General features: G+C 37.7%; 1 protein-coding gene across 2 annotated transcripts in view; it reads left to right on the forward strand.

The window, feature by feature from the left end:
- Nucleotides 1-1,043: 1,043 nt before the first annotated feature.
- The window catches only part of bach2b (BACH transcriptional regulator 2b), a 102,071-nt gene continuing 88,507 nt past the window's right edge, over nucleotides 1,044-14,607 (forward strand). For both annotated transcript variants that reach the window (XM_086262974.1, XM_086262975.1), the window contains exon 1: nucleotides 1,044-1,390. The gene's annotated coding sequence lies outside the window, so the exon portion shown is untranslated. The remainder of the gene's footprint in view (nucleotides 1,391-14,607) is intronic.

A 14,607-nucleotide genomic window follows, 5' to 3' on the forward strand; every position in this document is an offset into this window, starting at 1 on the left:
TTCAACCATATCAGCTTTAGCGTCACTTAAATCACCATTCCGGTCCATTCTAATGGTCAATTTTAACCTCAACAGGTCATCTTGATCATATCTACACATCTAAATGCATTCAGTGGCTGCCATGTAATTGGCTGATTAGATATTTACTTTAACAAACAGTAGAACAAGTATCTAATGAAGTGGCCAGTGAGCTTTGTGTTACACAACATTTATTTTCTAAGATTATTCTTACTTATTATTATCCACATTTAAAAATATCAGTCTTCTTAATATAAGTTATAAGAGATAAATGTCTTTGCCAACTGTTGTTGTTGTTGGGCACTGTACAGATAAATTCTAAATGAATTAAAAGTTATCCCATGTACAAGTAATTTAATAACATTATAGCTATAAGTAAATAAATAAATAAATAATTTATAAATAAATAATATGTGATTCTGAAAAGGCTGAATCTGCCTAATGATTATTTTTACTTTGGGTACTTTTAAGTATATTTTCTGATACACTGGCGTTTGTGTTGTTAATTACGTGGAAGTTGGGAGCTGAAACTATTAATTATTCTTTTTGCAAATGTGTGTCAGGTAATGAGTTCAGTAAAACACATTAATAAATAGAAATGGTAGAGGAGCGTGTGAATAATAAAAACATTAAAGAAAATAGTTCCCACACTTGAAAAGAAAATAGATAGGTTTCAGTGTTCCCTTATCAGGCTTTTAATGCGATCGGAAAATAAGTCAGCTAAACATCCCCTTTAATTGTTCTCACATGCGAAAAAAATGCCTTGTGTCATCATTAATCGTAATTTTCCCGCTGCATTCACGAGAGGGGGGAGGGAGGACCAGGAGAAAGCATGGTGTGCAAGGGAGGGAGGGAGGGAGTCCAGAAAGCCGAGGGGGAGGGATTTGAGCTAGAAAGTCAGAATTGTGCGATTCTCCAAGCTCCGTTGCGCACTTTCGAAGGACTACGCACCCGCTTCCCGCCGGCTTCAACGCAACGCCGCGTCGCACTAACGATGTTGTGAATGAGAGGATGAGTGACGTCAGCGGGCGAATGTCAACAATGTAGCGACTGAGAGTAGGCGTTCCAGTCGAGTGTAACAAACAGCAGAGAAGGAGCGGCACGCCGTGCAGGATCAACACGCACACACGCGCGCGCGCACACGTACACAACAAATCGTAAAATCACAGACACTGTAGCGTGTGTGTCTGTCTGTGTGTGTGTTTTAAATAAACATTCTTGTAAGTGACAAAGAACCGAGTTGCAGCAGCGAGAGAAGTCATCCATCTGCAATCAGGAGGGTTTGAGGAAACGGCAAACCGAGTCATCATGTGAAAGAACTTGTGGGAAACGGACAAAAGGGCTGGAGTACGAGCAGAATAGGACGGAAAAGGTGAGCTGGCGTGCACGTCTTTTTCCTCTCTGACCACTCTCTCTCTCTCTCTCGCTCGCTCTCTCTCTATCCTTTTCTCGCTCTCTAGCTGTTCTTTTTGTTAGCTTTCAATCTCGGTCTATTGTTGATGCTCTCATAACCGAGACGCAAACTTGCATAAGTGACGCAGTGGTAGTGGGCTACTACCAACAGAGCCCCCTGCTGAGATGCATAAAAAAATCGACTTTATAGGGGAAAAAAGCAGAACCGCACGCATGAATCTTGAAAGCCTGGCGCGTGGTACGAATATTGAAGCCTGTAATGTGATGGGGTGTGAACGCGGGTTCAGGAGTGAAACACAACTCTGTACCGCATCCTGTTATGCTTTGAGTCACCGCTCTCTGTGTGCTCCTCTGTACTGTTGTTTTTTTGTTTTTGTTTTTTTATCCAATATGGTAAAGTAGTCGGTGGTGATCCGTCAGGATGAGCTGCCACATGCAGAGTCATTAAACACCTTCCTCGTTCAATACGTGTGCATCTAGTTCATGTGGAGCTCATTAGAACTGTTACTACCGCTATTCCAGTTTATTTCACTCTGTGTGAAATCATTGTATTACTGTAGACTGTAGGGTCTTTACCTTAAAATATAAAGCCCATTGGGCGTTGTGATTTGGCGCTATATAAATAAAATAAACTGAACTGAAATAAGCACACCTTATCATTAATCCACATTATAACAGTCAATCCCTCGTTTGACGTTAAACCCATATTTCATTATTACACATATATATTTCTTAGTCTGCCATCATATTCGAGAATATAAAATAGGCATTTTTAAATCAAACTGCACCCTTGTGCGCGGAGCTGCATTGTCATGTGAGGAGATGCTGCAATCGCGTCTTATTCAATCTTGAGTCAGTAATGTGCTGAGATGCACCTCAGTCGATAAAAAGGGGCATTTTTAAGGTGACTCTTAAAAAAAATTGTGATCGTGGATAATATATATATAAACAGTGTAGTCTCACGTGCTGCCATGCATTACGACCTTTAAAAGATTTATGAGAATGTGCTTCGTTTGTGTTTACAGTAAGATTAGTTGGCTTCATATCGGTGGCTGCAGGCACTCGCGTTTGCATTGTTTCCCTCTGTCGTTAAAGAGACGCGTGTGTGCAGGCAGGCAGGGCTTTTTCTTAATAGTGTTTGTTTCGTCATGACTATTGTTTGATGGCCATGTGTTTGCCTCGGCAGCGGAGGAGCCTGGAATCATAAGGGAGCGGAGTGATGCTGCTATAAATGCGGTGATGCAGCATTTCGAGGAAGCATACCATCCTCTTTGTCTGATAGTGCTGATGCAAAGCAAACGGCGGAACGATCGCAGCATCATGGATGGATCCTCCATCATCATGATCAAGAACCTTTGTCATGATGCGTCGCGCATTCTTTTGAAACGCCCGAAACGCCTTGACTCCACGCAGCCGCCACAGGGATGGGTTTAAGCTGTGCCGAGAGCAGGTGCATAGGTAATAGGAGCTAATAGGATCTCACTGGTGGTGTAAAGGCAGCTGACGTGAACTCACATTTTCACAGACAACGCGCTGCTTTGGCGACGCGTGCACGGCAGTGGCACTCATGCGCAGTTTTACGCACGGAACCCTTTGTTCTCTACAGTAGCCCCCTGCCTTTCTTTTCCCAGGCATGGAAGTCCTCTGTGTACTGTGAGGAGGAGAGGGGGTGGAGTCCATACTGTAAACCTCATAGTGACTTTGTCAGCTTACGTCAAGCTTTGGTTTCTTTGCTCATTAGTATAAACAAGACACGCGAATCGCATAAAAATAATACTTTCATAATTGCGTGTCACATTTTATTGTAAGCACGATCAGTTTAATAGATCACCACTGAGAAATCTCTTTATTACATCACTCAACAATCATTAACAGCAAGAAGATTTTCAGTTCCAGCTGGTCTGTTCTCTGACCAGCGTTTAGTCTCGTGTTCTTACCATGTGGAATGATATGTGTAAACCAGTGACTGTGCATTCAGAAAAAACTACAGACTTTATAAGAACCAAAGAATTCAAGATCCTTGAATGAAATCTAGAGGAAAATTTCACAACAGCAGAGCTGGTGAAATAGCTTTTTAAAACCTTATGATGGGGCAGTGTTTGCAAAGTTTTAAAGCCATTATTATTATTATTATTATTATTATTATTATTATTATTATTATTATATTCAGCTTGTGATTCTATATTTGTAGTTTTTATGTCCCAAAAACAACTTACATTTAAGTAATGATTCATAGTAACTGCCCAGACGAGTTTTACCACAGCTAATAAGTTGCACTGCATAAGCATCAATTTATTTGTAATATATACAAATATACTTACACTAGGTGTCCGTAACAGATCAGAGCAGTAGTACAGTCACAATAGACCTGGAAGATTACAATAATGCTTATCAATTATCTGCAGCCTTACAAAACCCAGCAATAATGACTGCGATGAAAAACTACCATATCTTGTTTGTTTCTTTATTAAACTCTCTTCTAATTTTGGTAGCATCACTACACAAAATTAGAATTGTCTTGTCACACTGTAATTCCCACAGACAACAGTAAAACAGGAATATTGAATTGTTGCACAGTTATTGCATCACGTTTTGAATTTCTCTCTCCCTTCTGCCTCCTTAATTACCCCAAAAACCTGCAGCTTGAAAGTCAAACCAGTGCACAGGCTGTAGCTTGTAACCGCAAGCCTTGTTTCTACCTATTTTAATGTGCAAGTAATATATAAAATCCACCCATCTTCTTCTGTTTATTCAGGGTTGCTATTATAGATATAATACATCTGTAATAGGAACAAAAAGTACAAACTAGTCATATGTTCAGTAATATGTTTTCTGTAATGCGATGAGATGTAATTTATGATCAGTTGTTACTTGTTTTATTGTAATCCTTGTTTCCATCAAATTTTGTATTCAATCCAAAAGGACTGAAAAGAGTCTGTAGAATAAATAGTGGTTAGATGGGGCTAATGTCATCACAATGCAGTACTTCTTAATTGTTCAGAGTGTGATTAAGAGCTGAAAGAACATTGTGAGGACAATGACATCACTGATGATACCTAAACCTAAACCTAATTCTGTGTTTGAGCCCAAAAAAGGAGACACACTTGTGTACAGCCTCTTTAAAAAGTCAACAGCATGCAGCCTCATGTTGATAATGCTACATGACATGTAGGTAGATTTCTGACTGACTGAAAAGTTGTGTTTCAGGTATTTCCCACTACTGACAGTGCACAACTACAGCACAGTGTATAGATGTGGGTTAGTAAAAGCTCTGCATATTACCTATGGACAGTCAGCTCACTACAATGGCAGGTGCTTTGGGGTTAGGATTAGGAATATTCAGATGTCAAAGGGTAAATAGTTTATTTTTATATTAAGATCCCTTCCTTTCCATGGCACTAAATAGGAAATAGGAAATAAATAATAACAAAAACAAAGCAAACAGAAGGACATTGGTATCATGATGTTAAACCATTGTAAATGTTTAATTGAATAGTTGAATTAGTTTGCCATAACCCCCAAATGGCTAGATTTTTGAATTTTTGTGCTTTGCTTAAAGCTTCCAGATTTATTTTGGACTTTTAAATACTTTCTATTTTTTTTTTTATCTCTATGTGCATCCAAATGAAAAATGAAGAAGGCCCTTCTGAAATCTGTTTAAAAATACATAGGACCATCTCACTGGTATTATATCAGAACATCTCACTGTGAACAGTGCTGTTCTGGGGATCTGCTCGAGTCCCTCAGGATTGTCTTCGACAGCTAAAATTCCGAATAACAACAAGTTCCTGTCATGTGACCATGAAGGGATCCTGAAGACTAAAACAGTCTAAAACATCCAGGGCTAGCTCCTCATTGTTTCTGCTGAGCCACATGTAATCATCCTGCTATTCAGCTAATTAAAAAATGACTGGAAATAAATGACTGGAGAAGGTGCTTGTGTTCCAAATGAACCAAGTACTGGTGGGTTATTGATTCATGAAATTTCAGCTGGAGTAGGACAACATGAAGTGATCAAATTCACAATATCAGCAGCCTTTTAAGGTCTATTATTTCTGATTTATGTGAAGAAAAAAGCAGATAGTGTATGCAGCAGGTCCCATCTCTCCTCTCTTTGCATCTTTAAAGTCTTCTTTGCATCACTAAGGGTATCTGAGTACCCCTGACCGGCTCAGTTGAATATCCCAAGTCACTGCCTTGGCTAGGGAAAAAAAAAGATGTTGCTATTGCACTCTCAAAGGCAGGTGATTGGGCATCTGCCAGTGATGGCATAGCTGGAGAAGCACTGCTTGGAGAAATCTCAGATTCTGTACATTACAGCAAAAGCTATTGTTTCCTTCTCCTTTTCTCCCTGTTGTGATCCCTTCTTTCCCCGTGTCATGTCATGGCTGCTCATTCTTCTTCTCTTTTCCCACTTTTCTCAGTAGTGATGTGCACTGGTGTTCTCATCACTTGTGTGAAATCAGATTGCATTATACACCCAGCCCCAGCTGCCATCAGTCTGCGGCTGCAGAGTCAGGGCCTGTCTGTGTGTGTTTGACTCTTGCCAAGAAGCTAGCAAAACTAAACCACCACAGTCAATTTTCTGATTGTTTTGGTTTGTGTTTGTGCCTTTGTGTGCCTGTTAGAAACAATGGAGTAAATGACCCACCTATTTGATGACCTCTTCCCTGAGTGGAGGACTTCACCTTCTGAGCTGTGAATGAAAACTCAATTCAGTGAAGGGAAAGGAGGGAGGTTTGGTGTTTAGAAGAATGTAAAGTAGCATTCAGTAAACAAAAAGAAATCATTTAGCGTAACCTGTTTATATTAGATTATTGCAGCACTGTTACTGTTGGCACAGTTGACTCATCAGAACGAGGCTGAAAGCTGCTTTAGAGAAAACCTTGAAGTGCTCTGAACAAGGGAGGAAACTTAGCCTCAGTGTAGTAAAATGGTTGTAATATAGTAAAGTTTTCTGATTTCTGTTAAAAGACATTTCCCAACAGAGAAGTCCAAGTATATTTATAATTCATCCGTTAAACAGTACCAGTCAGAAGTTTGGACACAGTCATGCACTCATATCAATGAATGAGTCTTCAGACATTTAACTAGTACTGTATGTGTTATCTGCATTTGTAAGAACTGATTAAAGTGGCATGAGTTCAAATTATAATCATATTTAAAGTTTAATTTTCACGTTAACCTAATTCTGGAAATCTTAAATCTCAGAAACCAATCTGAGAAAATAAATAAATAAAAAACCTAGATTTAAACCCATTAACCTTTCCTTAAAAGTCTGATTTCACCATTGATCAGTTAAAGAGTTTTGTAAAACTGTAAATTGGAAATTGTTCAATCTTATTTTCTTGTCACAGTTTGACTTTTTCAGCTCTCTCACGTACATGTGTTCCATTATCTGTCACAAGTTTAAACATAAATTGAGAATATGAGACAAAATTTACAGTTACGCCCCAGACGCCCATTTACATTACGACTCAGCTCAGAAGCAACAAGAAACTGACATTAGAGTTTTAAGAAGTGTAGTTTTATTCTAAATGACATCATAACTTAGCTAAAACAACTGGTACCCCAAAAAGACAAAACTGGTGTGTGTCTCTGTAGAGTGACCCTCAGTCTTGCCTTTATCCACACCTTACCAAATATGGTTAATTAGCAGTGAAGCCCAGGCAACCTTAAGAGAATACGGGTTGCAGAGGGACGTAACACTTACATAAACTTAGCTTCATTCACATCTTGATTCCTAAAATAACCTAGCAGTTGTTTCAAATATCAAATAGTTTCATAAAACCATTCAAAACCACAAGGATGTGTAGCAAATTCTGGGGGGAGGGAAACAGACATTTTAGTTGCAGGTTTCTTTCAGCTTTTTCCTTTTCTATTTAATGGCAATTCTCAAATTTTCTTTGTAGATTTTATTAAATAATATTCCTTTTTTCCTTTTCTTGTGGAAAAGAAGTCTCATTTTGTTGCTCTCATGTAGAGACTTCACTTACGAGTGCGCCTATAGTTTGATAAAAATAGCTATGTGTTACAGTTGACGCATTCTCATTTATGCACATGTGAAACACACGCCTCCACATTTAAACAAGCTCTTTGATGAAGCTTTTGCACGCTGTTTTTCAATTCCACTGACTTGTGTGTGGTCTTTGTTTTATTTTTTCCAAGCATCACTAAATGTGAATGACATGTGCGCTACAGTGTTTCTTCCCCTGGGCCAACTGGCAAAATGGCGGCTAGAGAGCCTCATCCAGTGCTTTTGCAGCGTCTGGATATTCACCACGGTGACGATAACAGAGCCTATATGGATGCGTCCAGCTTAAACAGCTCCTCCATATAAGAATGCTGGATTTTCTCAGCATTGCTTGGGTTATTCTTAGTAAGGACTGTTGTCTGTGTGGTCCCCAGAGCCCATCCCCCTGCTGCCACCATAGAAATGCTATGCATACCATATCACATTAGAGCACTTTGTGGTGAAAATGAGGCAACGTAGACAGAGAATTTCTCTGGGGTTAGGCCCCCTCGTAGTCCTCCCGGGGAACACTGAAGCACAGAAGTAGTCTTCTGGTTGCTCTCTGGAGCTGCTGAGTCACATGTGAAGTGTATATATTCAGTATATATATACGTTGTCTTTGCTGTTTTCTGTTGACTCATCAGGATGTTCTTCATGGCAGATCTGATGATTACACTTTCGCTGTCCCAGCCTATATTTCTGGTTGACAAAACTATTTTACCTAATTTCTGTTTTGTTCCCCTGATGTTTATTAGCATACGGATTTTGTTTTTCGATTTGGCAATAAGCTTTAAAATTACCTTTTTAAACCACAAAAGGTCCATAATTTATTTACAATGTGGAGTAAAGATCCAGAATGGCTCTATAAGTACAGAATCAACCAAATAAACTTTTCTTAACATTTCTTACTAATTATTATATCTTGTAAATTCATAAAAATATACTTTTTCAACAGATATTAATGATTCACACAATGAAAACACGTCAAATGGGAGCTTCGTTATAAATATATCAGGGAAAGGAAAGCTTTAAATCTTACAAAGGCTCACTTAATTAAGCCTGAAACTATGAAATTTATCATCAGTAAATATTCCACCAAATTAAGATATTGAGCTGAACTGCTAAATAGTTAACATAGCGGCTAACAGAAAAAAAACTAGTTAATTATAATTAATTATACTTATTTTATCAATCCAGTACAATGACCTTGCTTTGCTTTTATGTATAGTAGAAAAGAATCAGTCTGCACAATGAGAGTTAACTCATTCTTTTTCCAGCTATAAAGGTTCTTCTACACTCCTGAATTTGATATTGGCTGTTGACCACAAACATTTGTGGTTAGAAATATAAGGATGTCTCAATGAGACGTGTTGGTTTTGGCTGGTTATTCGTGCTCCCGCGTTAGAAGAAGAACGCTGCTGTGTGCTTTTTTCTCTGAAGCCTGAGGTCATTTAGTTCTGTGTAGCACCCTTTTATTCCACACGCTGACATCACAGGTTACACATTGAAAAGCTCGCCAGTGCTGCTGCAACACTGCCTTCCTCCTTCTGCCCAGTTATTGGTGTAACATTAAACTAGTTCCTGATAAATACTCAGGACTGCAACATTAATATGTTATTAAAACATATCTAACAGCCATTTGTTAGATGATAAACCAACCAATAGGACCTTAGGCTGTATTCAAGCATGTAAATGATTCCCGTGTTGGCAATATAGTTCAATTCAGTTCAATAATTAATATATATCTTCACGAATAATATTAATTTGGCACAAAGCACAATATAAAATAACTGTCATTTCACCTAAATGCAACGATGTAACAACACAGAAAATATCGTTGAAGATTTCTGCCAATATAATGGATATATGGTTAAATGATTATGTATAGTTTAAGGATTCTGTGTGTATTAGTCTAATACTTTATTATAGTGGTCTTGACCTTACAATATAAAGCGACTCAACGCAACTGTTTTTGTGATTTGGTCCTGTATGAATAAAAGTGAACTGAATTATATCAAAATGTAAATTTAAGAGGTGGCAGCACGGTGGTTAGCACTGTTGCCGCACAGCAAGAGGGTCCTGAGTTCAATTCCACCATCAGGCCGGGGTCTTTCTGTGTGGAGTTTGCATGTTCTCCCCGTGTTTGCGTGGGTTCTCTCCGGGTACTCTGGCTTCCTCCCACCGTCCAAAGACATGCAGCTTGTGGGGATAGGTTAATTGGATAATCTATATTGCCAAAATTATTTTATTCAGCTACTCACAGAATAGAATACTGACATATCAAAAGAAATATAGCAAAAAATATCTTTCCCGAAATTATGATCCCAATATGATGGGTAATCCCCGTACACTGAATTTCTTTTGTACAAAAAATATTGTTGATGAACATGGGTATCTTTGAAGCAGACGTCTGTATAGAAAATTCTAGAAGAAGATGAGTTTGGGAGGAGCCCAATCTTTTAACGAGTGCTCGCTTGCACTTGGAGACAGTTTACAGTAAACCAAATCTTCACTGATGTTGTTGAAGCAGTGGAGTGTAAAACAACAGAGCACATTCAGTATGTGGTTTGGCAAAGACGTGCAGCTGTAAAGGAGTTTGTGTTGCGGAGGAAAGAAGGCTTTAGGGGTGAGGGGGGTTCATCCTGTGAGACCAGCACAGGTGGTTAGGAGGGGGGTTGGTGTAATGGAGGGAGGGAATAGGGCTGCTGTGGGCGTGGAAGTGCAGTAATGTGCCCACTTCCTGCATCAAACCCCTGCGCAGCACTGTAAAAACCATGAGGTTACAACAAGATCAGCACAATTTGCTGCTCTTGGCCTTTTTTTTTCCAGTTAACAGCAGGCAGTCATGGCTGACTTTTTTTCTAATCATAAAAGGGAGGCGAAAAAAGAGAAAGATGAAATTATACAGCGAGAGAAACCTGAGAATTGACACGATGAAACTGAAAACGTGATGTTCACCCTATGGACGCTGCTTCCACTAATAATAAAGTAATTGAGTTCTTTTACTCCAGTTTATTTATTTATATTTATAGCACCAGAGACGCACCAACAATCAGATGACCCCCTACGAGCAAGTGCTTGGCGAGAGTGAGAAGGAAGAATTCCCATTTAACAGGAAATTCCCTCAGAACAGAACCAGGTTCAGGAAAGGGTAGCCATCTGCCGCAGCCGTTTGGGGTCAAGGGAAGGAAGACAGGACAAAAGACACACCATGGAAGAGAGCTAGAAATTACAGTAATAACAACAACAAGTAGAAGATGTAGGTAGTTTTTCATTTTTATGTATTATGCAGACTAATATTTCTCTCCCTTTTTTTTTTACAATATAGTATTTGTCTGACAGCTTTGAGTTACTCGTAGCTTTACAAGTCGAAATGTGTTGATTTTTACCTTTTTCCGATAACCAGAAAGATTAAATGTTTTTGTTATGGGTTCATTTTAGAGATGTGCTCATTTCACAGGGCAGCCAGGCTACAACACATACAAACTTATGATGTTAGTAAGGTTAGGTTTGATTTAGGTTAAACTGGATAGTTCTTCTTCTTGTTCCTTTCCTAGTGTATTGTCATATACATTCTGTTATAATACTGATTGTTCATCTTAAAAGGGCCAACGTTTAAAAATATGGTAAATAAGTCAAAAACTCAGTTTTCAATATTCTTTACCAAGTTTTTAACACGTGTGATGTCATAGAGCACCGACATCCCAAAAATGAATCATCTCAGGCACAGCAGCCCCACCCACCTGCTGTTCTGACTTTCTCTTTATGAGTCTCTACAAGCTAGTCTGAAGAACGTTTCAACCCAAATTTCTTTGGCTTGAAAGGTTAATTACATTAATATCAGAGGTGGTAAAATAATTTGTTTTAGACTGGGGATGAACTGCAGGGCTGCACCAAAGCCCAGTGTAAGATAAAGGATGATTTACAACTATGAATCATGCAAAGCAAACCTGGTGGAGTCTGAGAAAATAAGAAAACATGCTAAAATTTCTTTTGTTTACTAACTGTTCTGATTTTGTAATAAAAAAAAAAACAATGCAAAAATCATTATCACTCCCTACTTGTGACACAATATAATCCAGGGTAACTAGAGGAAATGACCTCAACGTAAGCGGATGTCGACATCTGATAGTCTGTCGTTCCTCGTTGTTGAAAAGTTTAAAAAAAAAAAAAAGTCTAAAAAATAGTCTATGCGACATCCAGAAAAGTTAAATAATGGCAAAAAAATTTTTTTCCACACGAGTATAAGCTCTGGTTAGTCTGTTCTCCAAGCCTCAGCATCAATGACCCAAATTAATTGTAAACCAGCAAGGGAAACCAGAAGTGGGTATGATTTGAGTTCACGGTCCAGGTGTCAGTGGTTGTCCACTTGTGTCTCCCCATGGTCTACAGTGAGTAAGCAGGCACCAGCTGTATACCTGCAGCAGTCACATGCTCCTGCCTGCAGTCCACCAGCCAGACTCTGTCATTAAGGACAGATGGCAAAAGGTCAGCCAGGCAGAGCTGCTCCACGGTTGAGTCACAACACAACATCATCTTGTCATCATCATCATCATCATCAACACAGTTCATCAGCATGTCAACACAACACAACACACATTAAATGCTTCCCCACAGATTAAAAAAATGGATATTATTCTTAATAAGAATATGTTCCTCTGTTACTGGAAAGAGTTCATTTCGATGGTCAGACGTCACATAAATTTGTCTTGACTGGTTTCTTGCAGTCATGCAGTTTTGAAGCAACCATACCAGCTTGATTGTGTGCGATATACGTGTGAGTGTCTACATGCCTAGGGCTTTTTGGTGTAAAAAAAAATTCACTGTAATTCCTTTTACAGGTAATATCGATGTATATAGCAATATGAATCAAATGACTGTTTCTGCGCAGCGCAAAGGTTCCTTTTTACTCCTGACAGGTGAAAATATGAGTTCAGTATGAGTTTGTTAATAAGGATTTTTAAATTTTTTAGTTTTTAATTTATATATTTTTTAACATTAATTTGTTGAGCATATCAACAGTATATGCTGTTCTCTTTCTATTTTTATTAAATTACTGTAAATGATGATTTTTAAAAACTTTTTTAATTGAGTTGGTCAACACTTTGTGCCATCTTCTAGCTGCACACATTTATGTGAAATGCTGCGTGTTCGTGTGTTACTTAAATTTTTAGTCTAATTTAATATTGACATATTTTCTTTGGTGCTCCTGTGTCTTCTCCTGACTAATCCTGGTCAGATGTTCAGTCCTTTTGTCTTTATTGAATATCATTATTTTACGCAATGACTAGAGAATAATAATATAAATTAAACGACATCCTGGCGGCTTTTCAGTTCTGCAGATGTTTCTTTCCAGCTTTTCAGAGGTTAAGTGAGAGGCAAAACTCAGGGGAGCCCTAATGGAGACGGTGCTGCACGTTTTTAAAGTTACATAGATTTTCCCATGAAAAGCAGAGAAGATGTCTGAGAAACAAAAGTAGAGGACAGAGTAACTGTGGGATAGTGAGAGCAGCTGAATGAAAGGCTGTAAAGCAGTTAGCAATTTAGATGGATTATAGTAACAAATTGGCTAATCTCTCGTTCTCTGCTCTGTGCACAATCATTATCATATTTATGTGACAAACACACTTGGCCATGCTAAGAAAAAAAGTTTTCTCAATTGATGTGAACGTGAAAGTGAAAAATTTTACAGGCACGGTGCCTTTAACTCTTACAGCCAGGACATTACCATTTAACACAGCCAGTGGGTTTTAGCAGCTGTGTGATGGCAGCAATGTGACTCTGGTTAGTTTGTAATGTGACATTATCAAAGAGTCAGAAATCCTCTTCTTCCCATCAGTTGGCCAGGGTTTGCTCGATTTGGCACGTTATTCGAAGATCTCAGAACTATTATATGTGATTGCAGCTAATGAGTAGTTTTACTATCAGTACAGTTGTATTATTTTATTAAAATTAAAAAGCAATAGGAATTAGTGTTTATTAAATGAAATTATATAATATGAAGTGTTTAATAGTAAAACCAGATAAAATAATGAAATAATGAAGGATGCAATATAAAATTGCTGTGCTGGTGACATAAAACCACTGCAGTATAAAAACAAACGTACTGTTTTAATGATGTGAAGCAAAACAGAAAATTCTGAATCAAGATTTTTTTTAAATTTTAAACATTGTAAAACATGTATTGTGGAAATGGGGGTGAACCAATTTTTGCAGTATTTGTCATGCAGATTATTATCTACCTGTTGGCAAAAGGGGTGAAATTTTGCAATTTTACTGAATTTGCGCAGCATGATGAAGAGCTGAAAGACTCTTCTTAAAGATGTTTTTTTTCCTGGCACAAATGAAAGCACGGCAAGAGCAGAACAAACATAAAACCTGGAGTGATTATTAAATAGCCAAACCAAAGGCTGAAAATCCATATACTTTAATTAATTATTAAATATTTGAGGAAACTGCTTACTTTAAAAAAAAAAAAATCTGTGAGCTGCTATTATTTTCTCAGCATTAGTAAAATAGGGATTTCATGTAGTTTACATAACCGAGGTTTTACATCAGTCAGGCAAAAAAAAAAAGTAATATATGATTTGTTTGTGTACTTTGCCCTGTGAGACCCAACCCATCAAAAAATAGCCAGAAAATTCAGATTTTGGGGAACTTAGATTTTGTTAACCCTTATAACAAAATCCACAAAATTTTTGCTATATCATGTTGTGTATGATATATTTTTGTTATATATTTATTATATGTTTTTTGTATCGCTTTTGATACATTGGATGTTTTAGCAACTTTTTGTTAACAACAATGTTAATTTTAGACAAAAAAAAAAAGTTTTGTCCATAACATTTTTGGAATTATGGCAAGTATTTATCACGCTGATGAGATAGAGGTCTCAGAAATTCATGTATCAAATATGATACAAAGGGGATTATAGGGTTAAGCGCTTTGCCCAAATAGTAATGAAAGGAAAAATCAAAAGTTCATTTGTTCATCATCTAAAGTTTTCCTGTTTGTGGTTTAATTTGTAAGAGTACGCTTTCTTTTACTTTGATTTTTGCAATAAATTTTGTTTATTATTATAAATCCTGAAAAACTAAACTTGTGCTTAATTAACAGATTTCTTGACTTCTCTTGAATTTTCTCGTATTAAAACAGTTTTTTTT

This window comes from Aulonocara sp. 'chitande type north' Nkhata Bay, linkage group LG15 (genome assembly GCF_057382095.1).
Source record: "Aulonocara sp. 'chitande type north' Nkhata Bay isolate Kocher_YH1m ecotype deep benthic linkage group LG15, A_spYH_male_GT1.1, whole genome shotgun sequence".
Taxonomy (NCBI): Eukaryota; Metazoa; Chordata; class Actinopteri; order Cichliformes; family Cichlidae; genus Aulonocara; species Aulonocara sp. 'chitande type north' Nkhata Bay.